Genomic DNA, 27,401 nt, shown 5'->3' with positions numbered 1-27,401 from the left:
CAACTATTCTACTAGATCTGTCAGAGGCCTTCGACACTGTTGACCACCCCATCCTGTTGTCCCGTCTTGCCCAGATGGGTATAACTAGTCAAGTACTGGCATGGTTCACCTCGTTCCTGGCGGATCGCACTCTCACTCTCTCCATGCCTCCTTTTCTATCTACTCCTTGCGTTCTTAGCTGTGGAGTGCCGCAGGGCTCCTCCTTATCCCGGATTCTTTTTAACATCTATATTTGGGCATTAGTCGATCTCATCTGCTCCTTCGGCGTCGGGTGTTATTCGTATGCCGACACTCAGATTCTGATTCGTTTAGATCTAGATCAGGCTGAGATGGCGTTGTGCTTGCGAGAATGCCTGACGGTCGTGGGTAAGTGAATGAACCACAACTGGCTCAAATTGAATGGAGATAAGACTGAGGTTCTGGTGGTGGGTGTCCCCCTGACCCGTCACTTTTGGTGTCCTCTTTCTGACCTGCATCCTTGGGTAACCTTCCCACTCCTACTGGGAAGGTAAAGAACCTAGGTGTTACACTAACAGCTTCTCTTTCTATTGAGAGTCAGGTTGCTACTGTATGTCAAACCGGTCAGCTACAGCTGAAAGTTCTAAAAAAAAGTGCTGCCTTTAATCTCTGAACATCTTCGTTCCCTGGTTGTAGCTGCCCTTATTCTATCGTGGTTGGATTATTGTAATTCTCTATATTTAGCCTAACCGAGTGGCCTTATCCAGAGACTTCAGCGTCTACAAAATCTGGCAACCCGAGTAGCTACTGGCTCTCCCCATGGAGCACATATCTCCCCTGTTTTGCGCTCCCTCCACTGGCTGCCAGTGTATCAGCATATTAGATTCAAAGCTCTGTGCATCGTCCATCGGCACCCAAGCCACAGCCCTAGCCAACACCATAGAACCGAAATGTTTCACCCTTCACACAGTAGGGCCCACTCACACCAAATGCCACACTTTGGACTGCCTGGTCGATCACAACTGCATCACTAATATCACCAATAATGACCCCTGCCTGTGGTCATATCACAACACAATACTGTTCTCCATCAACACGTCCTCACAATCAAGTGCATCTACTATCATTGCACTTGCAACACAAGCCTGCAATCACCGCAATATCACACCAGCCAACATGCTTCCTCTGCTCTCAACGCACACAATGAAAAGATCACCAACCCTACTTCCCCAGTAGCCACCTATAATCAGACCATGGAGACAGCCATTAATGTAGTGACACCCCTTGGCAAAGCTAAACCCAAAGCTTACATCACCACTGGTTCACTTCTGATCTAAAGACTTACGCAATAGGAAAAGAAATGCAGAAAGCAACTGGAAAGAAACCCTGAGCCACAGCAACAAACTTCAATTTACTACCCTAGCTTCAGAATACAAAGAAGCCACTCTCCAAGCCAAAAGCAATGCGTACAACATATGTATCAAGAACGCCAATTCTGGCACCAAAGAGCTCTTTTCGGTCCTTCGGGAACTAGAATCACGTTCCCAGACGCCTGATAATTGTATTAAAGACCAAGCTGGTGCGAAAGCATGCGAAAAGCACTCATGGACAAGATTGCATCCTTACAACACAAAATGAACCTAAAAAAACTAAAGCTCACCTCACACATCCAGCCTACTACCGCAAAATCTAACTCTCCAAAACACACCCTAGATTTGAATTCTCACCTATCATTATAGATGAAAATATCAAAATCATCAAGGGGCTAAAACTCTCAAAATGTCAACGGAGACATCTGCCCTGCCACTCTGATCAAAGAATGCACCAACAACCTAGCCCCTATTATCAAATCATTCTTTAATAACTCCTTTGCCTCCAACAAGGTACCAGAAAATCTGAAGGAATCGTGGGTACTTCCCCTACTGAAGAAACCCACATTGGACCCCAAAGTGCCAACCAACTAAATGCCCATTACTGCAGTAGCCTATGTACAAATCCAGAACTATCTCGAAACTCGGCAGCACCCCTCACCCCAGTCACTAGCGGAGTCCCACAAGGATCTTGTATCTCCCCTACCTTATACAATGCGTTCACAAAACTGCTCTTTGACCGGCAAGACAAATTGGGTGTCACATATACAAATTATGCTGGCGACACCCAAATACTCATACCTATCACGAACGACTATGTCATAGACTCCAAAGCCCTGAATTCCATCTGCCTCGCTATCCAACCAACACGAACTCTGCCTTAAAGATGATGAAACAAAGATCCTGATCATAGGCAGCCCTACCTGGACCAAAAACCTCTCACCCACCTAGAAATCCTTTGACATCAATGGAAACAGTATCTTGGTAGCCAAAGAAATCAAAACACTAGGCGTATACCTAGATTCAGCATTAACAATTCACCCGACAAGTTAATAGTTGATGCCATCACCTCAGCCTCTGCATACAAAGCAAAACTCATCACTGCATGCAGACATCTCTTAACCGTAGAGAATCGCATCACATTGGCCAGAGAGCTGATCCTCTCCAGGATCGACTACTGTAACGCCGTCTTCGCAGGCTCCTTGGAAAAAAAACATCAAGTCCAGATCGTCCAAAATAATATGATCAGAGCGGCACCTCAGCAACCCCAAGTCAGACCACATAATCCCAACCAGAAGAAATATCCACTGGCTCCCAGTCAGGGACTGCATTAAATTCAAAACACTCTCACTCACACACAAATGCCTGTCCAACACCGCCCCACGCTACCACTCCAAGCAAATCTCCAAAGCCCAACCATCCAGACCAACCAGATATGCCTATCTTGGGCAGATAACCACACAGAGATACAAAAGACAAAAAGCAGGAGGCTCCAACTCCCCTGTTATTGCTGCCAAGTATTGGAGCACCATGCCCCCGGAGCTAAGGAGCGACCCGTCACTCTGGTCCTTCTGCAGAAAACTCAAAACCTGGCTCTTCAACCAAAATATCAAGAATCACCCCTACTCCACCACCAAACTCTAGTCCCTGCTGACAAGGCACACTCAACGGAACTAAGAAAAGTATTACGCAAAATGTATAACTGCAATGACATGGACTAAAAGACTGAAACTTAACTGTAGTACAATGCAACTGTATTTGCATGCCAGCATTTGTATTTCCATGTATGAACTATCAAGTGAAATGATAGGACAATGACTAAGCCGGAAAATTAATTGTATGTAACCATTATCCTAAGCACAAGTTATAACTTGGACTATGCCTGAAATGTAACTGGTTGTAACCGTAGTCCTAAGCACAAGTGACCAGATGCCCAAGGGTTAGGTGCGCTATATAAACGTACAAAATAAATAAATGGTGGCTCTCATTATGATTGGCTTGTCTGATCACAAGTGTGAAGCAAGCATCACCTGCACAGTGCTCAAATGGCTGTAATCTTTTCTTGCACACCTCCTTCAACCTGACGGTGGATATTTAGTTTTGTGATTCCATCCCTTGTAGGTTTCTGTAGGTCCATGGGTGTCCCCAGTTGCTTTTGACATTTGTGTTTGCCTGCCAAACTCATACAACCTAATGGCTTGCTTAATACCTGTGAGGAAATCAACCATCCACATTGTAGGTGTGCACTTACCTGGGTGTTTTTGAAAGTTTTTATGAAATTGAATGGTAGATCAACCTCTGGAAAATGTGTGGGGCTAATCTGCACACATTTTCCTATGCTCACCGCATGACATACACACAGATCTGTGTACTCTGGGTGGACACAGCCTAGAGGTGCAGTCCTCTTGTCATATTTAGTCCGGATCTGACAGGTGAAATACAAAATGCATCTCTGAAGGGGGATGGCTAAAATCTTCTTTGTGCCATGGCCTACCTAATTAACTATCAAAGGCTCCATCGATCTGCTCTGTCCGTTTGTTTACCCTCTGCAGATCGTGGCAGCAATTAACATAATTAACATTCTAGTAGTTTATACTTCAGACAGGCCCACATGGGGCCTTGTTTCAGAGGCTAAAACAAAGGAGACAGGAAACCGCAGCACCCCTTTGATATGCACTGTGCCTCCTGAAGCCAGCTCCCACCTCTCAGTATCAAGGGCAGTTCCTGTCATGTCTGGGACTATGTATTTACAGCTGTCACCCCGGCAGGGGGACCCAATTTTATGTGGATTGATGGTGACAAAGTCTGTTCTTGCTGCAGCTTCACGGGAGGCTTGCCGCTTTAATCAGGAACCGTAAAGAGCCCAATTGACCAGAGAGACCCTTTGATCCACAATAGCCAAGAAGATGGGTGGGACTTAGTATTACTTGTTTTCACGCCTTTACCTTTTCTGTTGCAAAGCACTCTGGTTATGACGTCATGCATACGGGAGATTGGTGGTGGGGACCCAGTTTGGCTTACACCAATCACTGTGGGCCATTTGGCTTTAATAGAGGACCGAGCCCCTCTTTTGGGCCAATCACCTGAAGGCTTTGCAAGGAGTAACAAGAACAACTCATTTGGATCCTGGCTGAAGGTACAGTCTGCCTTACAGCTTCCGCCAGTGAAGGAAGGCTAGGATTGCCGAAGGGGGGAGCAAAATCCCTCCCCTAAACAACTCTCGGGGAACAGAGGGAGATCCTGAATCCAGAGGAACCTGCAGCCGCTCCAGAAGCGGTACCCAGCCAAATCACAGCATGTCATGCTAGGCTCTGCAAGCAAGCTTCCTAGGCGGCAAGTGCCAGAAAGTTGATGAACCAAACCCAGGGCAAGGCTGGTGCCAGCAACACACTACTCAGTTTTGGGATGTCCGTCTTAAAGGACAAGATCAGTGAAGAAGCTAGGTGGAGTGCATAAACAAGCGCCCGCCTTAAAGTTACATTTTCGAGCCAGTCTACCTGCAATCGACTGCACCACTGACTGTTGTCATACCGCAGTCACTAACGTCGGCCGAGATGCCTCGACCAGTGCTTCATACCCGCCAGCCAGCACTGCTAAAATGATTCCTGACCCTGAGACGCCGTGTAGGCCAGTCTGCAGACGTCCATCCAGCCTCGCTCGCCGCACTGCCTGCCGCCTGATACCCGCAACGGTCTACCATGTTGCAGAAGCTGCAAAGTGCCCTGAAACCAACTTGACCCTGTCGAGCAACAAGTACTTCTACAAGCACAAGGTACATTGTGGTTCTGTCTCCCTGGTCCTTCACTGAAGGCCCTTAGTGACATTTTACAACCCATTGCTCTCTTTGTGCTAAAACCAATTATCATTTAACAATTGCCATTAATTACTTTATCAACTACCCCGCTGCCAGTATCCAGAGTGCACCCCCTTTCCTTATTGAAACGGTTTGTCCTCTGCATTCCTTTACAGGGTGGGTTGTATGTTGTAGTGTGCTAGAACTGCCTGTTGTGATCATAATAAAGTAGATACTTGCATACAACCTTGACTGGACAATCCCTTTTATCATTGGGAAATAATTGCATTTTCGCTATTTAGCAACTAACCAACGATCCACGATCTTGCAGAAACAAGCCTACAATTCCGTCCACCTTACCAAAATTGGACAAGGAGGTTTATAATTTGATTGTGTTTCCAATCTGTTCAGATCCCTTCTGATGTACGGTGTGGGGCTGATTGCTGGTTTAGAAAACGATATTCATCCCTGGACCACTGGTGGCCCGGAAGTTGATTCATCACAGTACCATTAATGCCTTTGCCACAAACATGTTGCACTGTAGTGGGGAGGGGCATGCTAGTATATTTCCTATTTAAGCCTATATTGGATCAAAATACACTGCTTTTGAATCAATACAGATACTCCTTTGAGCCCTGGAGATTGAAGCAGTGGCCACGGGTCAGATTTTCACCTTAAGGTTCTTATGATTACTGTTTGCCATATGGATTACAGCAACTAAATCCATTACCTAGCCCCATCTAGCTTAAAGGAAAGACCTTCATCTGGGGTTACCCTGATTATTCAACTCGAATTGCGGTATCCCTCAAAGAGCTAGTCTCTCGCCACTTCTCTTTAATCTAGATCTACGCCTCCTTTGCCAACTACGCTGATGACACTCAGCTGGTTGTGGAATTGAGTGGGGACTACACGAAAGACAACAAAATCGTAAATGAACTCTATAACATCATTGAACAGTGGATGGATCATAACTGGGTGTGTTTGAACGGAAAAAAAATGAGCTGATGGTTTTCGGGTCCAAGCAAGCCAGGGCAAAACTTCCATCCAGTTACGAGTCATTCACGATAAAAGATTCTTATATCCAAGTGGTGAGCAACGTCAAAACCTTGGGCATGACTCTGGAACCTTCCTTGAGCTCAGATGCTCAAGCCTCTTATGTTAGTAAAAATTGCTCTTACTTCCTAAGATTGTTAAAAGCTATCGGCTCAATGAATCAAACTGCGCTACCATAGCCAGAGCGACTATACTCTCTCGACTGGACTATGGCAATGCCCTGTTATTGGGTGCCAGTAAACAATGCCTGACAAAATACCAGCATATTCAGAACCATGCTGTTTGAATAATCAAGCAAAAGGCAAAATCTGATCATATCAGTGAGGCAACGAGGGAACTACACTGGCTAAGGGTTGAAGACTGTGTGATGTTGAAATCCATGACACTCACACACAAGTGTTTATATGGAAAAGCTCCTGCCTACCTTAAGTCCGAAATTATGGGCTACATTCCAACCCGCACTCCAAGATCTGAGGCTCAAGGGCTCATTGCAACTAACCTCCACAGGAAGGCAAATGGTTTGGGCAGAGCCTTCCCAAATCAGTCTGCCTCCCACTGGAATAAACTGCCACTGAACCTGAGAACTGAGTCCAACCTCCTTAGATTCAGAAAGCAATTGAAAACTCTCTTATTTAAATGATCAACGCAATCCAGAGTAGTATCTGTTCCTCTCTGTGACTTGGCATGCCAAGCGTCCTGTGCCTCTGTGCCTGTTAGTCCATGTGTTTTGTACGAGTGTCTGTCTTCATGTGGTGCTCTGATGGCTGCGGGCATTCGGTGCCTTATAAACAAATAAATAATTTATTATAAATTAAGCAACTGGGCTATTTTGTAATTCCTCCATGGGTGGTCCACGTGGGGTGGAAATATACTCTCCCCAATTTAAAACATCTCAGCATTTTGTCTAATCCGGCTCCCTAACCTAACGAAGTAAACTAAAGTTGCAGTCTGCAGTTTTTCAATTTTTAGGCTCTACATGTAGACATTTCGCAAATGGATGAATTCTTAACATCATATACTCTGTTGCACATGTGTAAAGGGTTTGGTGTGCACTTCAGTGCTTCACCAACAGTGATACAGTACAGCGCATTAGGCCATGGAGCCTGGGGTTGCTGACTGTCCTACTACCTGCCTCTCAGTGCCTAATCAGGGAATGGAGTTCCATTTCAACTCAATGACTCCATCCCGATCCTGAGACAAATGAATGGAGATGGCGGGGTCAAGGATGGTTCTTAGTCCCGAGTGCCAAGGAGTAGAGTTGTTCAGTAGGGTATGACCGCCCCACCCTATCTAAAAGGGGATGAGGGCAGTGTTCTGTTGACAATATGGAAGTGCAAAGAGGTGGCATTCTGGAGACACTCAAAGTGGTATGGGGTAATATTCTAGGAGCGGATTGAAAGTGGCATTGGGCAATATGAAAATGTTAATGCACAATGTTCTTGAACAATTTAATAGTTCAATTGGACAATTCTAGGGCAATGTGAACGATGCATGTAGAAATGTTCTTGTGCCTATGCGAAGGGTGGAAAGGCGTTCTTGAAACTGGCATGGCAGTTTTCTTAAGGCAAGATGAAAATGGCATGGCAATGTGTTATGGTTTGAAGAAGCGCCACTCTTTCATCCTAGCGGGGCCAGATAGAGTTCTTCTTCTTTTCTCCCTTGAGAATATTCAGCGCAGGTGCATATCCCCCTCATGTTGGCAAGTTCACCAGCTTCCATTGATTGCTTTGTCCTCCTGTGCTCTCGATACAGCCGACTCGAGTGCCCACTGTAAACTGCTCTAAATCAAGTACACTGGGTCTTTTACAAGACTGTCCTAAACATCCTTAATTCGAACATCATTTTCTTCTCACCGGAAGAAACTGAGCCCACACTTTCTCCATGAGGCTCTAGGTCTTAAAGCAAACAAGCATTAGAGAATCAATAATTATGTTGTGCTGGTATTCTTTACCTTTTCCCAGTGGTAGAAGTGTACCGAAAAAAGTAGTGGAACTGTGATCTCAGCCAGGAAGAGGGTAGGCAGAAGCATTGTACAACATGTAGCAAGGTGGTGCGGCCGGGGCATTGAAATAGTCTAAGGGACTAGTAACCAAGGCTCCTATCACAACTTTACACTTGCACAGGGACATGAATGGACAAATCCTGTATATAGAATGGTGGGAATGGTCATTAAAAGTAGAGGAATGGTAAACAGAAAAAAAGAAAGTAGTGGAACACCGTTCCCGACTGTTCCTGCTCACTTCAATCACTGCTTTTACCCCTTTGCAATACAGATAGGAGGCCATTTTTAAGTCCCTGTAATTATACTGAAGGACAGGCTGCCCTGCCCTTCCACACAGCGTGGCAGGATACCAAGCTACAACCAAAACAGAGTATAAATTCCCCCCTATGTATGATCAGTAATCAATCCAATTCATTAAAACAAAATGTATTCACAATTGATATCAAACAAAACATATTCCAAATGTCAACATGTCTAAAATAACGCATGATAATCCATATAATAACACAGCTCATACTCTGGGTATGGATCTCAGACTCTGACATATTCATATTTACAGGAAAAATCAGTGCACTACGTTATTTTAGACATGTTGGCATTTGGAATATATGTTTTGTTTGATATCAATTGTGAATACATTTTATTTTAGTGAATTAGACATACGGGTGAAATTATACTACGTTTTGGTTGTAGCTTGGTATCCAGCCACTCTGTGTGGAACGGCGGGGTAGCCTGTGCTTTATTGTACATATGTGATAATTCTGTGGACCCTCATGAGCAAGGCCCCCACAGTAACAAACAAGAGGACTCTACCCAAGACTTTTTGACGAATTATGTTGAGGGTACAGCAAACAGGTTCTCCTCTGTGAACACAGCCCCATATATGCAATTTTAATTGCAGCGTGGAGTGCATACAAACAGTGCACGCTGTACACATGTCTCTGTGCATTTTTATTCCGTGTAATGCAAACAAGACTTGCAAATGCACGGTGGGAAGCATCTGCCTGGATTCCTATGAGCAGCTGTGGAAAGCAGGTGCATTCTACAGGATCCAAAGCACCTTTGCTTGGATACCACCACAAGGGGGCAGAGATGCTGTCGGATTTGTATCGCTGATCGAGGAGGAGTAACGTCAGAGATTTGGATACACGCCACCTGCGCTGCCAAACCATTCAAAATCATATGGTATTTTAAAAAGCATGCGTAAAACCTTTATTCATGCTTGTTACAACATATTTCACAGATCTGGATTAAAGACAACGACCCAAATAATCTTAGTATTTAATATCAATTGTACTTTTTTCCTCCCAGTGCCAAAACATAATGGAGAAAGGCCGCATCTCCCCAGGAATTTCCAATATTTAGCACCCCACCCCCCATTTTTTTTTTATTTAAAATAGATTCCCAGCCAATGTACTGTTGTATGCATGTTATACCACCCTGTATCTGTAGGTAGCTCAGGAGTCTGAATTCTCCCAGCCCATAGTTGGATGTCGACTGACACCCAAGTCTGGACACTGCCCCGCTGTCTTCAGCTAAAGGCTGTGCAAACCGTTTAGCCACAGTTTGACAATTAAAAGTGTGTTGGTCTAACGCACGTACGTGTGGTGCCAAAACGTTTAGTCCGTTAACTACTCATCACCAGTAAGAATGCTAGGCATTTCAAGATCAGTTTCAGTGGGCCCTATTTAGGAGATGCATGACTATGCCTAGTGTTCAACGTGGATTACTGCAGTCCTCTATATTGTGGGTTTCCAGCCAAATCCATTTTTAAAGTACAGATGTCCTGAAATCCGGAAGTTGTGAGTATTAACGCTGTAAGATTTTGTTACTCAAACACTCAAAGCATTTCACGAGCAATGAAAGGAAGCAAAGTTTAAAATGTAGCTATGGCATCTGTACTGTAGAATCAGCAGAACACAATAGAGAACCAGTTAATGTACAGCAGGGGTCTGAAACATTTGCTTCTCCAGATGTTTGGGACTATAGCTACCATGAGCCCTACCATAGTCAATGTCGAGGGATCTTGTAAGGCACAGTCCAAATGTATTGATATTTTTTATTTGTTTGCATTTTTAAAGTGCTCACACAGCCCGGGGGCATCGAGGCGCTTTTACGGGTATATATGTCTCTTAGTTGCCTATTTATAACACGCTTAATACCCGGAGGTTTCTAAGCATGGACCCGGGGATAGAACCTGTGTTGCTTCGTGTTGTCTTGTTTCCAAAGCTGGCATGTTGTCCCTGCCTATCTGTCCAGGACGCCAGAGGTTACAGAACACTGATCTACAGAATAAAATAAATCCCCTACAATCCACCAAGATCAATGTAGTTGATTCATGGCCGTGTGAATGTTATTCCAGAACAAACTAAAGTCACGATCCCCATGCATTTTATTATAAAAATGCTGTGACAAAGTCACATTATGGGACCATCTGGTAGGACCAAGGTGGGTTCTGGGGACCAAGGATGGCTACCCACCATGTGCAATGCTACTCTGAGGAGATTCTCTAGAGCCACTCCTGGGGCCATGGACTGCTAATATCAGGGGTGAATACTTTGCCGACTATACTACACAGCTGAGGGGTGATGCAAAAAAGGAATATTTCCATCATTGTTACTCTGGTCAAATTCACCATTTGGCAGCCCAACACCCACCTCTGACCTGGATAACATCCTAGCATAAACCCTAACTGAGCAGGTTGCCATAATGGTACTACATTAGTTAAAATTATTTTGGAGTGGTAGCAGTGACCATTATATGCACTCACTAGCATAGCCAAATTGCCTTCCCTGCGCCTCCGCTTCTGTTATCTCCCACTCCCTTGTATTGATCCCTTGCAATCTGCTTCCCTCGTCGTGCACTTCTCCTAAGACTTGTAAAGCACTACGTTGCTTCCCAAAGCCAGCCCCTTGCTCAAATATAATTATTACAATAATAGGTGATACTCTCTATGCCAAATCTGTACCTTAAGTAAAGGGGATGGGAAAGAAATTGCGGCTAAGTTTCAGAGATGGCACAAGAATCACTTAGTTTTGAGTATGGGTCAATGCTTTTTTATTCTAAGTGTTGTGGGCCCTAGGTCAGTCCTCCTCTCTTGTCTCCCTTGGTACCTCCTTCCTAAACCAGACATCCATAAGCCCTGATTAGTGCTACCGAACAGTAAACCCTACAGTCAAAACACTGTCTTTGGCTAGACGTTTCTCCCTAAATCCCTAAAGGCAAGCTATTTAAATTCCCTCAGTTAATTCCTAACTGTCCCTACACCAACCAGTTGCTAGTGTTCTTAGAGACATGAATAATGCCTTTCACTTGCTCAGTTGAATTCTGGCTGGTTCAGTCGTGCCCATGCTCACCTCTCTGTCTCCCTCTAATAAACCCCCTCCTCTTGCTCCTCCCAACACTCCGCTGCCCCTCAGATGTTTCACTCCTTGCTTGCCCCTACCCTTGAATCTTACCTCTCCTCTCGCACCACTATAATAACACCATCCTTTCACTTGGCACCATTTGATTCACAAACACTCCTTACACTAATCCTCCTACCACACTCGACACACAATCATGCACACTCACACTGCAGTACCCCTACACTCACTAAGCCAATACCTCACCTCCAATAAATGCATCCACACTCTGTCGCTCCCGTTACTTCCTCCTGTTGGTCTCTTGGTCCACCTCCTCGGACCGCACCCAGACAACCCACCCTTCCTATTTACTGCCCTCTACTTAAATCTCCCTCCCAATCTGGCTTCTTCCTGGCCAATCTGGCCGTAGATCATCTCCCTGGGGTATGTGGGAGGAATAGACATCAAAAGGGTGCTAAACCCTACCCACTTTATCCACGTGGGCTCACCTTGCATCATTGAGGGTGGTCAGATGGTCAAAGCTTGTAGTGGAGTTCTGGGGCCCTTTGCAAGGTCCTTCACAGTAAGTATGTCGAGGGAGAGTGGATGTCGATCCCATGCCATTTCCTGGTGGTCTCTGGGCTTTTTTGGTTGCATTTTAGGCGAGCGGTGTTGCTCGCTGGCTCTGCAAATTTACTGAGTCTGCCACATATTGGGCAGATTCCCTGTGTGTCATTCTCCCTTCTCTTTGCCAAATCTTACAGCTACTGATGGCGACTTCTCTGCATGGCTCTCCCAGTCTCTACTGCAGCGAACCACAGTTACTGGAGGGTATTTCATTGTGCGGCTCTGTTCCACTGATTATTGCTGGATATCTGACAATTTGGTCGCAGTCTGGGTTTGTCCTTCAGTTAATCTGTGTACTGGTTTCACACAGTGTTCTAATTTGGAGGTTTTATTCCTGCAGTCAACAAAAAGACACTGGCGAGTTTTGCCTTTTGAAGTAAGGCTGGAGATAAAAGTATGCATAGATAGATATCGGCACAAGGGAAGGAGCTAGGATTTTGCACCTTTTCTTTCTTTCCGTGGGTAAACATGGAGGGGTCTCACCCTCTCTTCACAAGTCCAGGGTATAGTCCTTAACACATACCTCCACTCTTATTTTGATGGCTGTCCCAGAAGGCTACCTGTCTTTTTCCCCTGAATGGGTTGAGTGTTACGGCCCCTCGAATTGTCCGGAAGCATTGATCAAAAAGGTGAAGTCTGAGCCAAGTAGGACTTTTTCCCGGGATTCGGGGCATTACACTCATTGGCATCTGCGCTGTGTGATCAATTATTCGCTTGGTTAGAGTGGCTTGGTGATATAGAGCGACATCTCCATATACAGAGACGATCTGGATGGAATTGCTGGTGTTCAGTTCGTCCAGAGTATTTATACTGGCTCGTACTGCCGTCATTTTTCTTACGCAATCTATAACAGAGCTCTGTTTCGACTCATTTCTGTGACAATTTGTCAGAAGTAGTCTGGGGTTGCCCTTCAGTTCGTCAATGAGCTGGTTTCCCCAATCTTCTGCTTTGAATGCTGTATTCCTGTTGGCAACAAAAAGACACGGGCAAGCATTTGGCTTCTGAGGTAAAGCTGGGGAGATGAGGGTCTCTGCCGACTCATTTCTGCACAGGGGAGGGGGTTAGGATTTTGCACCTTCTCTTCCTGTCTCACCAGCCTTTCTTCCCTGCTTAATAGGGTGGGGCTCTCGCCCCCTCTTAGTAAGGGGCCAGGGAACTGTCCTTGTCAGAAAGGTGTGCAGAAATGCCATCACCATCAGCCCAGAAGGATAAACCACAGATAGCTCTATGCCAGATGAGTACCCTAAATACCCTAAAGGAAGAGGGGAGGCAAGTGTCATTGTCCCTGGTTCATGCTTCTACCTCCCCTGCATCATCTGGTCTTATATTCACATTCTCTCATCCAGTGTTAAGGACACTGATCCTAGGCTCTGTAAGTCAATGTAAAAAGGATTTCCTTGTAATTTTCATTAAATGAATAAATACGTGCTGGTAGGGGAGGTAAAGAGGCAAACTCAGCGATATAAGGCAGAGATTGATTGAAGAAGCTTGCATGGCGCTATATTTCTGCGACTGCAAGTTGTAAACAAGAAACATACTGGGTGTTTGTAGCATTGTGCTCATGCAAGAACAAAGTGAGAACTGGAATGTGTCCCCCTGACCATTCTCTTTACTTGAGGGCGAGCTGTGGATTGATACAACATCATATGGAAGTTGGAACGCGAGTTGAAGAAAAACATCTGTGGAGCTGGGAAGGCTGTTTGACACTGCTCCCTCCTATTTCATGTATATATATACTTATTGTTAATTAATAAATATAAGTGTTAACTCCACATAGAGATTCCGTAATGACTTTCTGCTCTTTGAGCCCATACATTAAATGTTGGCGACGAGGATGGGATCTACCTGATACGGCGCCGTGTCCACTGTTCATCGGCCGTTGAGGCCGCTCCGCTCATGCCCGAGCGTTTTAGCGGCCCCATGTCCTGTGAATCCTGAAGGTACGTGGATAAGACCGCTATGCTCTGACCGGAGCGTTGCAGCGGCCCCGGACGCGGTGCATGTGGGAGAAGTACTTCTTCTGCTGCAGTGGACCGCCGTTACACATGGCTGATATTCATCCTCCATTTCTCCGTGTGCGCACATGCGCATTTCATTTTATTTCTCAAACGAGCACTTCCCTGTCTGCAGCAAGTGACTCCCATTAAAGCCACACGCACGTTATTTACATTACGTCCTGGTCAACGTTTCAGTGATGGCCAATATTAACCATTGACTGTCATTGAAGTGAACGCATGGATCCCCATTAAAGTTATCACTCATGTTGACATTACGCCTCAAAGTGAACGCATGCATTCATCATTGAAGTTATCACATATGTTGACGTTGTGCCTCAATCTATGCTTCGGCGACAGGCAGATTTAATTATAAAGCCACTGCCACTGAAGTTAACACGTGCATTCCAAGCAATAGTCTCTGGACTTCTGTTAGACTACTGCGTTATATGTTCAGAGGAAATTACATACAGGCCATATTAACACATATTGCTTTCACTGAATGAACTTTTCCTTTTCGAAGAAAGTGAAAGTAAAGAGAAGTAAGAAAAGTGAAAGTAAGGAGAATTGTGTATAAAAATGTTCTGTCATTACAATAATGACATTCAGCAGTGTTCCTCCACCGATGTTTTTCATGTCTGATACCAATGAGCCCAGCATACCATGGAAGAGGTGGATCAGGTCTTTTGAACACTACACAGGTGTGGTTTGTGGCCCGAATTGCAGCGCAGAGAAGAGGAAATTGTTATTGTTGCACTGTTTAGGTCGTGCTGGTCAGGAAAAGTATGAAACCTTACCAGAACTTCCGGCTGACGAAGATGTTGATATTAATGAATATGAACGCGCTGTCAGAAAAATTGATAAGCATTACGAGAAGAAACTGAGCATAATATTAGAAAGATAAATTTGGCAAGAGAACACAATAGGAGGAGGAGAGTGTTGAGAAATGTATCACTGCACTAAGAAAACTTGCTAAGACACACAACTTTAATGAACAACTGGATGAAAGGTTGAGAGACCAGTTTATGTTTGAGTGCAGGAGTGCGAAAAAAAGGGAGAAACTGTGGTCAGAAAATGATCCATCATTGGACACTGTACTGTGAGTGGCAAAGGAAGTTGAACACACGGAAGAGTGTGCGAAGGAAATGGAAAACAAGTTTAAATCAATTCAAGTTGTCAATAATAAAATGAAACCCACAAAGATTCCGTGCAACTCTGCAGATGATAATGCGTCAGTGTCCATGGTAAGCAATGTTTCTGTCAGGCGGAATGTTTCCGTTAGACCATACAAGTCATCGCAGAGTGATAAAGGAAGGTATAGAAGTAATCAAAAAGGAAATTCCAATAATTACTCCAGGAGAAACAGTCCAGATAAGCAAACTGGGAATTCAAGGAAGAAATGTCAAGGGAAGTGCTATAGGTGTGATAGCAGCAGTCATTGGGCGGATGACCCAGATTGCCCTGCTTTGAAGATTATATGCAACAGATGTAAAGGAAATGGTCACTACTCCAAGTGCTGTAGATTTCGCAGAACGTCTACTAATTGGATAGGGGACAACGATGACGGCACTCACAGTGATGAAGAAGAAGGTGAAGAATGTGTGTTTGTCATAATGGATGACAAAGACGAAAAAGTTCTGGAAAGTCCCAAAGCTGCAGTTTATATTGATGGAGTTGAGATGAATATGATGATAGACTCTGGTGCTAAATACAAGCTGATACCACGACAATTGTGGAATGAAGAGAAGCATGAATACTTACATGAAACAGACATCAACCCCAGGGCATATGGTGGTGTGAAGATTGACACAATAGGATGTTTCTGGGGCAAGTTAAAATTCAAGGACAGAAAGGCTAAAGGAAAGTTATATGTCACCAGTTCGGGCAGAACGCCTCTATAAGTTGGATGCATCAGAGTAAATTGCAAGTAAAACTAGACTCTACTGCAGAAGGTTCTGTCCTGGCCATTAACAATAATACATATCAGCCTAATGACACTAGCGATGTTGTAAAAGGTAACACAAGTAATGTCATGGAAGCTGTATTTCGTGAAGGGATAGGATGTCTTCGTGGTTATGTACATGAGATACAATTAAAGTCTGTTCATAATCCAGTGGCACAGACGTTGAGGAATATACCGTTATCAATGCGTGATGAAGTGAGGAAGGAAATCAAGATGATGGAAGAACAGGGAATCATCGAAAGCATTGAGGCCAGTGAGTAGTTCTTAGAAAAAAGTTGGGAAAACTTTGCATATGTGTCGACATGCGGAAATTAAACATGTGTGTTGTTCCTGATAGACATCCTCTCCCTAACATTCAAGAGTTGATTTCCACAATTGGGCCATCAAGTTTCTTTTCCACACTTGACTTAACGTCGGCGTATCGCCAGGTGAAATTACACAAGCGTTCCAGCCATCTCACCGCTTTTGTCACACCGGATGGCTTATATCAATTCAAGAGGATGCCATTCGGACTCCTGTCCGCTGCATCGGTAGTCCAGAAAATAATGCACTCCAGTACCTGGAGTGTTATGTTTTCAAGATGACATCCTGTTATATGCTGACAATCAAGAGACACATGATAAAAGACTCAGGTTTGTGTGCAGGAGACTATATGAAGCTGGAATGACCCTCAGCAAGGACAAATGCAAAATTAATTGTCCAGAAATTGAATATTTAGGACACAAAATATATGCAGATGGTATATCGCCTAAGACACAGTTAGTGGACATTATAAAAAGAATGCCAAGACCATCCAGCAAAGATGATGTACTTACATTCATCGGAATGGCGGAATACTATTCCAAATTTGTTAAGGATTTCGCTGTGCACACAGTGCCCATGAGAGAATTGCTCAAAAAGAAAACATTTGAATGGGACAATGAATGCGAGGAAGAATAAGAATTTATAAAATCTGCGATAGACCGAGCTCCTGCGCTAAAAAATTTCAGTTGTGATAGGAAAACCATCATTACCACTGATGCTAGCAATGTAGGCTTGGGAGCTGTTGTAACACAAGAACATGAAGGCCGAGAAGTATTAATTGCATTTGCCTCACGTCTCCTCAAGGGTGCTGAAAAATCGTATTCCGCCATTGAGAAGGAAGCGCTAGTGATAAAGTGGACAGCAGAGAAATTTAGAAGTTTCATCTGGGGTGGTGAAGTAGAGTTCCATATGGATCACAAGCCCTTGGTTCATGTTATCATGTCTAAAGGGTTGGAAAAGGTGTCCAATCGAATCAGGAGGTGGGTGATGCTTCTACAAGAATACAATTGCACTGTACGTTATGTACCTGGAGTCAAGAACGTCTCTGCTGATTGTTTGTCTCGCCACACCAATATTTCAGAAGTGGTAGATGAGGATGAAGATATGGAAGTTGTTTTGAACTGTGAATCGGCATCCATCTCACGGAAAGAATGGTTTGATGCCGAAAAGGAAGACAAAATACTAGGAAGTTTGAAGGAACAAATTAGCAGTCAAACTCCATGGGGGAAAGTTAAATTTGAAGAAGCAGGCCTCGTAGACTATTGGTCTATTGCAGACGAATTACATGTATACAACAATATCGTCATGAGAGGAGATAAAATGATTCCGCCCTCAGGATTACGTCGAAGAGTGATTGAACTGGGTCATGAAGGTCACCAGGGAATAGTAAAAACTAAACAGAGGATAAGGAATGACTTCTGGTGGCCTGGGTGCGATCTACAGCTTGAACGTTGCATTTGAGATTGTATCCTTTGCAATAGTAGTGAAAAGGGCTGTGTGGGTGTCAAACAACCTATGGTAGTTACAGAGATTCCCAATAAAGCGGGGAAAGATTTGGGTATGGATGTATTAGGCCCCGTGAATAGTAATGGTGTACAAAAATGTTGTTTATTGTAATTGATCTCTTGACCAGATGGGTAGCAGTATTAGTTGCACCAAGTATAAGTACCGAGAATTGTAGTTGATTTCCTGACAGAAATGTATGCCAGAGAAGGGTTTCCAGGCAGCATCATGACAGACAATGGTACACAATTTAGATCTAAGGAGATGGTAGATTTCTGCTGCAGGTATTCCATAGTACACAAAAAGAGCTCCATATACATCCACAAACCAATGGGACAGTAGAACGCTTTAACAAGGTATTGAAAGACACCATTAGATGGGCATGGTCCAATGGAATTGACTGGGAGCAAGCTATAAGGGAGAAGATTATAGCTCATAGTTTCACCCCCCATTCCACCACAGGTCTTTCTCCCTTTGAATTAAGCAGAGGGAAAAAAGCAAACACTAAATTGGTACCATCATGGTTACACAACAAAAGTGATAGAGTAGGAAAGGATTTTAGTTCAGTATGTGGTAAGATTAGGAAAGTTCAATTGAGAAATTAGTCTGCTTATGATAAGAGACTACCTGTGAACAGGCACGATAAAAATATTGCTGTAGGCAATAGGGTGAGAATCAATCTTCCTCCTGCTCTTGGGGAAGGTCTGTGTAAATGGTCTAGGCCAGTCAGAGTTGTGGAAACATTCAAGCATGCTGTCAAAATGGAGGACGGAAGGATATGGAATGTTGAAAGAGTTTGGGTTGTGACTTCACAAGATAAGTATGTCTGTGGTGACAGCAGAGGTGAGAATGAGGGTAGATGTTTCAGAGGAGTTAATGTGGGCACAAGTCATCAGAGTGGGGTTTTGAGAGTGTAGGATGTGCAAAGAGTTTGTCCCAACAAGTCTCAAGTTTGTTTCTTGCCATCTTCTATCAGTAATACGTCATGCAAGTCCAGGTGGGGAAGAGTCTACCGCAAGCCAAAACACATGGCGGATTATGTGTGAATTCTTCTACCGCAAGCCATAAAATATTATGGCTGTATATGAGCGTATCAGAAGACTAGAGTTTTCTTTTTTGTTTTTATTTATTTTTCTTTGTTTCATTTCTTTTGCTAACAGTTTTATAGTTCTTTTAGTTATGTAGTTTCTTCTGGTTGGACATTATAAAGGAAGGGAGATGTGTAGCATTGTGCTCATGCAAGAACACAGTGAGAACTGGAATGTGTCCCCCTGACCATTCTCTTTACTTGAGGGCGAGCTGTGGATTGATACGACATCATATGGAAGTTGGAACGCGAGTTGAAGAAAAACATCTGTGAAGCTGGGAAGACTGTATGACCCTGCTCCCTCCTATTTCATGTATATATATATATATATATATATATATATATATATAAGTGTTAACTCCACATAGAGATCCCGTTATTACTTTCTCCTCTTTGAGCCCATACATTACAGTGTTTTATACACGGGGGACTGTGTGTTACGGAATATTAGGGGAAACCAGCGTCGCCATTGAAAGGTCGTTGATTCGCATACAGTTAATGATTGCAGACAATTTGCCCCACTATAGTTCATTGATTCAAGACTGCGAGCCCTGCCCTGATAAGAGCTAACCTGATGCATCCTATTTTAATCCCGTTACGCCTCGCTAACGTATTCAGTGTTCCCTGGATCCTTTGGGCCAGTCCCCCATAGTATAGTGTGCAATCCCGAGAAGAGATATGGTAGTAGTGTGTTTCTGTGATTAGTATTAGACAACACTTGAAGGCGAGGCGTTTTTAAAATGGAAGATTTTGCAATTCCCAGAAGGACTGGAAATGTGTAAAATATTAAGTAAGCAAACGTGTATTGATATAACTATTCAAGTAACGAATCACTGATCTAAAGAAACACAAACACTGTAACTGTACATCTAGAAGGCTCGGTTGTTGTTATATGGAGCATCAAGGACACACGTATTGTGCCCCGCAGTGCCACAAGCTTGAATAGGTGGTGTAGCTCTATCTGTCAGAGGAACAACCCTGTGGCACACAATCTCTTTTGCCAACCTGCTTTTGACTTATTCTGTAGATTTTGTTATAACCATTGGGCATACCCGTGCTTTCTTACATTGGAATGGTGAGGATTTGGAATAATCGTTAGGAGAATACCCAAGGTGCAGGTACACATCCTAAAAATGTTTATGCATTTGAGGATGTCTGCTGTTTTGCAGTGTATAAGCAACATTAATTTTAATGTAATTATAGAAGTGATACACTTATACCCGTACAATTTTAAAATATTAGCTCCGGTTATATCTGCCAACCTTGACCATCTGCAATCAGGTGTAATATTTGTCAAAGAAAAAGAAGTCTATCAAAGACATAAGCGGGGAACAGATGACAATGACAATGTTGATCCCAGAAATGAAACCACATGGCCTTTGAGCCTTTAGGGGTGGGCAGATACTCGGCTACATGCGAGGCCCACTGGCCAAAAGGACAATTGCAGGCACAAGCCTTGTGTCCTTGTGATGGGTGACAGAACATGGCGCAGACAAAGGGCACGGATCATTTGCAGTTTCTCTCTTCATGTCATTGCTAGGCTGATGTTCTCTTGAAAATAGTCCTTGTTACAACACATGTGCAAATTAGATCGGGAATTGACAGATTACTACAGGTACAAATAACAAGACGAAATGCACACTTTTATATTATGGGCCTGTTTCACAGAGCTTTTTGCTATGTGTTTGCCCCATTATAAAATGCTTCTGTGAATCGGGCCCTATATGTACCAGGCCCTGCCGAAGAGGTATTGTTTTAGCTAGAAGTGTAAAGGAGTATTAATCTGTGCTATGTAGTTGGCTGGATATTCCTAGGACCAGACGGGCACACATTTAAAACAATTCGGGAATTCTCTGTGTGTTGACCTCTGAGTGGCACATTCCCTTTCTATGTTCCTATGTAGTTACAAACCTTTCAATGCAATTAAGTACCCAGGATTTAAATGGTGAGTAAATGGGGGGAGCATGAAACTGACAGGGGTGTACTAGATTTTATAAATGAACACTCCTCTGACTTGGGTCTAGGTTTGAGCTTTAATTAATGTTTTAAAAATAATAATTGGAATGCATGATGCTAGGGGAGATCGAGGAGAACCAAGGACAGTCCCTTTGGAGCAGATTTCAGCAGCAAAGGAGCAGCGCAGTTCAGGGCTTCCCAATAAGCAACTAGTGGAGGGTCCTAGTTTGCAAGTGATGTGATGGCCAGCACGAGTATGCCCAAAGTGGGGCTGATGGATGGAAGCATACGTTTCTGGGAGTGCTGTTTGTGCTAGTAGTTCATGAATTGTGGGACTGAGTGAGTGAGTGATCAGCAGGAATTGCTCCATAGTCTGGGGAAGGAGCAAATCAGATGGTTTTTCTATTGATAACATTTTTGAATCCCAAGTCTAGCCAGGATTTGGGTCTGAATGAAGTCAGACCCTCCAAAGAGGCCTACTTTCCAAACACAAATGCATTGGAATCAAAGAGATGTCCAAGTAACTTAATGGCCTAAGTCAAACTGGTCGCACTGAGTAATAACGGAGTAATAAAAAGCGGAATCGTACAAGAATGTCTACCTGGGAATTGCGATGGCCGAAAATGCCGACTTTTTTTAAAACCCCCGTACACCACATATATATGTGGGGGGCGGTTTAGAGTATAATAATTATTATATGGGGGTGCTGCGGGGTTCTCCCCCCGCATATATATGTGGTGAAAAGGATTTTTAAAAAGTCGGCATTTTCGGCCATCGCAATATCACAGATCCATAAAAAGCATGCATTCCATTGTTAAATGTACATCAAAGATTGTAGGATCCTTAAAGCTAATTGTAGCGTGGAGAAATGGGGCGAGAATGTAATTAAGGAACACTAAACTACAGAGTGAAATGATTGCATTTTACATAGCTAGCTGGAAATGATCTTAGATGTGCGAAATGGCACTTTTCTATACGTTAACAGTGGTTCAAAGTGTTACATTTGATGGCTTAGCAATTTGCAAGTTTTCACAAACCCTCTGACTGAATACCTTGCTTGGCAATAACTCAAGAGACCATTTTATGCAGGTAAAGCTGTGGTCAGTGCTGGAAATGTAAATTATTAACTGTTGGAACCCACACCCCTTGAGCGGTGTGCGGGGGGGGGGGTAGCTCGAGGGAGGGGATCGCACTAGATTTTTCTCAGACATCCCCACCCTCCATAAACATTTAAATTTCAGGATATTCATTAGTAAATTAATAAAAACCCAAGAAACAAATAGCGTTTTATACGATGTTGCAAGAAAACTATAAAAAAGGTGCACACCCTTGAAGACCACAACTCTTTTCTTCGGAGTACAAGCCTAACAAGTATTTTCACAAGTACCCTGATCAGATTGGTTTAGTAGGCAAGTCTCTCGACTTTGCTCCGGACGACCTGGGTTCGAATCCCGGCCGCAACCAAAGATCAAAAACATGAAAGCACTGGCAGGGTGCAAAAGGATTTCCCGGATTGGTGCAGAAATGACCAGCGGTGGCTGTGCGCGCATGCGCAACATGATGCAATCGGTCACTACAAATGAAGCATGTCTGTACACCCTCCAAAAATCAACAGAAACTCCTCCCCTAGTTTTTCGTTCACAGCCTCTACCACATCCTATGCATTTTAAGTGGCTGAATGGCGGGAGCGCCCAAGAAGCTGTGAACAACATCAAACACTCACTACAAAAGAACTGCAAACTCCCCGGCTGCCCAAGGACAGCAGTAAAAGTGACTCTGACCAATTTGTAACAATTATTAGTCTGCGTGTCCCTTTGTTCGCCAGACCTCTATAATCAGGGGTACACATACTCCCTGGCTTTCTTGGGAATCTTGTGTTTGTCACGGGTCAAAGGTTAACAAGATACCTTTTCAGCAACCGATACCGCACTCCCTTAGGGCTGCTGTAATGGGTTTGAAAAGCGGGGACCCTAAATCCTCGACACACACGGCTACAGAAAAGCTCTTCTCTGGGTGCCCCCCTTAAACACGCGCAGCCCTCGGAAGCAAGGGGCATCGTTTTAGGTTTGTAAGCATTGATAAAGCACTCGGCGTAGTGCCCGCAAGTTGCACCAGAGCATCGCAAACATTAGTGCTGCCCACGGAACAATATGGTGCAAGAGCTTGGTTCGATACCGATTTAAAGAAACAAGGATGCATTTATTTGTGTATGTATTTATTTGCATTTGTAAAGCGCACAACTGCCCTCGGGCATCGCGGCGGTATTAAGAAGGCTTACTTAGTTGCATAAGGTCAGTATGGGTGGCATTAACATGAAGGCCAGCCCCAGGTGGCAAAAGGCGGCAGCAGCATACAATGCAAAAAGTCAGTATAGGATGCATTTGGAAAGGGTGGTGCTGAGACGGTACTAGGCAAGACAGTGAACAATTCTTAGTGTTCTTGTCCAAATTGACGTTATGCATATATTATGTTTTCTTACGAAGCACAAGGCGATGCAGCGATTTGACAAAATCACTCATGTGCCAAAGCCAGGAAAAGAAACTGGAGCAAAGTTCAGCAGTTGGACCAAATATCCGTCTAGTGTGTACTTGCACACACATGAGAACGTGTGGCGCGTGCCGTAGAACCCAACACAGGTGGCAACAGCATCGCCATACTAATCTCTTCATTCCAACATTTACCTTTGTTTGGAAACTCGAACGTTTAGATCAATAAATAAAATCATGCCATGTATTTAAAACATGATTTCCATGTAACAATGTTAGGCCCTTTTCCAGAGTGCTACTTCGGCTTTGAAGCCACTTCAGATAGGTTTAGTGGACACGCGATGGCCAGGGAGTGCTCCCACAGGCATGGAGGGGTCCAGAACAGAGACCATTCTTCTATTAACAAAACCACTAGAAACTGGGTTCACTTGCTTGCTTCAGAATGTAGTGCTCGCTGGGATTCAGTAGAGATCTTGGCATTAAACAAGTCTAAATATAGTTTGGCATTACATCCAGGCTTTTTTCCTTGGCTGAATACATACACTACCTTACAAGAGAACAAGTCCTTCTGCCTCTTTCTCAAGATAGATGTTTGTGTTCTCAAGTTTGTAAAATATGATATTTTAGAAAATCTATATGCAAAGAAGTGGCTGTCGTTTTGGTCATGAATCTAAACCTCGTGCATAGGCTAGTCTTTTGGACCAAGAGAAAGGAAACATTCAGATTATTATGTACTGTAGATCCCACACCTTCCGATGTCACTGAGAGTGCCACAGGAGAGAGGCCCGAGGCAAGGTTTTACACTTGCGCTTCATGGACTTCTACCTCGACCGCGGCCAGGATTAACCCATTTAAGATAAATCCTCCACCTTCTCACTCACCGCTCCTCCAGGAATCTTACTATGACCCTGCTGTGAGAGCCTTTTCGTCGGCCTTCTTCTCTCAGATTTCTCTCCATTTGACACAGAACTCAACTTCATCAGATGTACATGTTGGTTGGATTTCCATGAAGAATCGGTGCCGCTTCAAGTTTCCACTGCTCGTTTCCCAATCCCTGCATGAGCTTGCACCCCTCTTCCCAGCTAACACGATTTCCTGCTACTCTTATCCTCACATTCCCTGCTCTCGTACAGTTCTGCATCTCTCCATGCCCTGTTCCTGCGCTTCTTCCCTAGTCTTGCACCAGAGCACTGGCCCTCCCTGGCTTCCCATGTTGATAATGCTACTAACCATACACCTTTTTTGAAATCCACACTAAAGCTTCACTTCTAAAACCAAAGAGCATCCCCTACGTATTCTCACATCACTCCCTCTGTGTCTCACCGTGTCCTGCCATGTCCTAATGTGTCCTTCTCACTTATCCACGGTTTATGTACCAGATATTCCCCATCACTCACCGGTCTGTTGCTCACGACACTTCCCGCTAACGTACAGCACCCGAGCCAGGATGCTCTGTTGATCATGGTTAATCTTTGTGTTTCTGGGAGAAGCTCCCTACTTCCCTAAATAAATACTAATACAAATAAAAGACATATAAAAATTAAATGCGACCACAAATTAAATAATACAATTTGAAAGGGTTGACGGAATTAATAACAGCGGGTTTATTGATAGCAACTTCTTTTCAATTCAATTTATCTTTATTTTCGCAACAAAGCTTCCATAAAAGTAAATATTTTAACTGCAGAGCACAAATGTTTGCCATTCAGCAACAATAAAAACATAAGTGCCAGATGACATAAGGTAAACAGATAATTTTTTAACAGAGGTGGGGAAACAGATCTATCAAGGTAGGATTGCAAGTACACAACTGGTCCTCAATTCGGTTACCATGCCAGCTGCATGCAACAGCATTGGGTAGGGAGTTCAATCTAAATGTGCTCGAAAGTGTGCGTGAACAAGTAGGTCTGACTCAATGCAGAGCTCCATACGCCAAGACGTTTTCAGAGGGTAATACCTTCTCACCATCTGCTTCTGTACTTCTAGGGCTTCCCCACCAACAGTCCATTCATCCAAGCAACGTGATTGAATGATGTGTTTAGAATTTCCGTGCAGACTTTCCAGATTTGTGAAATATGATTCCAAGGCCATTCTATCAAACTCTTTAACATAGTTTGCACAAGCAATACTACCAAAGATATTGCACTTGAGTTGCTCCTCCAGAAGTGCCCTTCAGCGATTGGAGCCTTAACAATGACTCTACTCTACGTAGGGCACAACCTGCTTTTGAATGCAGCATAAAAGTCGGTGTTGAATGGGGAACCTACAACATTTTCCAGAGAAGGTCATTTTATCAATGGTGCCCTAGTGCTGCAGGTTTATATCGCCCCAGACCTGCATTTAAACCTACCCTTTATCTAGTTAATGACCAGGTGTAATCTAGCTCCGGATTCGCTCATCCCTTAATCTACACTTGCAACAGAAGCGCCACACAGTGTTTTTTTTAAAAGTTGTTTTTACTTTTCTTCACAGTTTTCTTTTTGATTCTGTACCTCTATGTCATGTATTGATTCATTGTTTACTATGTATGACTTTATGTAATAGCGCCATGTGCTACTACAGAATAAACAGATTTGCTTGTAAAAACTAAAAAAAAACTTTATGTACAACATCTTGATGAACAAGAATGCGTTCCCCGATATATTGAAAAAAGAAAAAACCAAACAAACAAAAAACAAAATACTGCTCTCTTGTTTATGGTTCTCTTTATGCATCTTGAGTTTTTGGAAATTATGTTTTGTTTACATATGCCAATTCATGTTGGGAACCCACCCATGTTATTTGTATCGCCCCAAATGCCTGCACCATAAGGTGTCCTGCCCATTGTTTTGGCGGGATAGGCCTAAATAGCCACCTCTACCGGCACGCCTCCTGTAGTTCCGGCCAAATGAAAAATGCCTCCGTTTATCTGGTTTACGCGTACAGTTACTTTTGTAAACCTGTCTTGCCCATCTCAGATTATTGGTGAAGGCGATACTGAAATATTTCTAGGTTCCTGCCCAAACCTATGTATCCCACTTGCAGGTGAATGATCTACATGGCAGTTTAAGGCCAACTGCCCTCACTTTTGATTCTGCTTAATTTATTGATGAGCCCCATCTATATATACATTGAAAAATCGCCAATCATGGCTTGTAGAGCCCTGAGCATACAGGCCAGCAACACAGCGTCATCTGCATAGAGCAGTCGTTGTATGCATGCCTTTCCCCCTCTTGCCCTCCTCCTCCTTCACTCCACCCCCAACCTGTCCCTTCTCCCTTTTCCCCCCTCCCCTTTCAGTTAATTGCTCTTTCCATTGTTTGGTTGTTTGTTTGATTCATATTGTTATGCTTCAACAGTTTATCGTTCATGTTTTATGTATCATGTTGTTCTTTGTACAGCGCTTTGGCGTAAGGTGCTTTATAAATCAATAAAATACAAATACAAATACACGGGATTGCTCACAGCACAAAAGAAAACATGATGGGTGGGGTATAAGTGCCCTTTAGTCGGTGGGAGGGAGGAGACACATCTGAAGAGGACTTCTCATTCAATATGGTAACCAGAGGAGTAACTGTGAATGAAAGGATGATTGTATTGGCAGGAGGTGGGATGCTTCTGCTGGAAGGCCTAGTGACAATTTCCAGAATGTTCTTAGGTTTCTAATCTGTCTAGTAACTAGTGACCTATAAATGTGAGTGGTCTGCTGGGAGGTTCAGGGGAGAGAGAAACGTCAGTTCCCCATAGCTATAGAATGATGTTTACTTGTCTTGCAAGACAAAGATGTCTCTGCTTGTCATCTCCCTAGAATTGATGTGCAGGTCTGGTTTCCGATACAGAGACATCCAGCATGGAGATTGGTCAATAGCATGATGGATTCTGTGTGCCCCACTTTATGAAAATTGGCATTGGTATAGCAGACTTCCAGGTGGAAATTAAAACAAAGTACTTCCTATAGGAGACTACATCCACAGGCTCAAGAC

At 43.7% G+C, this 27,401-nt stretch overlaps 1 protein-coding gene across 5 annotated transcripts in view; it reads right to left on the bottom strand.

Moving 5' to 3' along the window:
• Window positions 1-27,401, bottom strand: part of MITF (melanocyte inducing transcription factor) — a 937,190-nt gene that overhangs the window by 207,655 nt on the left and 702,134 nt on the right. The gene's annotated exons all lie outside the window — the stretch shown is intronic.

Source organism: Ambystoma mexicanum, chromosome 2p, assembly GCF_040938575.1.
Source record: "Ambystoma mexicanum isolate Mex_15411 chromosome 2p, UKY_AmexF1_1, whole genome shotgun sequence".
Lineage (NCBI taxonomy): Eukaryota > Metazoa > Chordata > Amphibia > Caudata > Ambystomatidae > Ambystoma > Ambystoma mexicanum.
The sequence above is the reverse complement of the archived record's forward strand: the minus strand, read 5'-3'. Positions and strand labels throughout refer to the sequence as shown.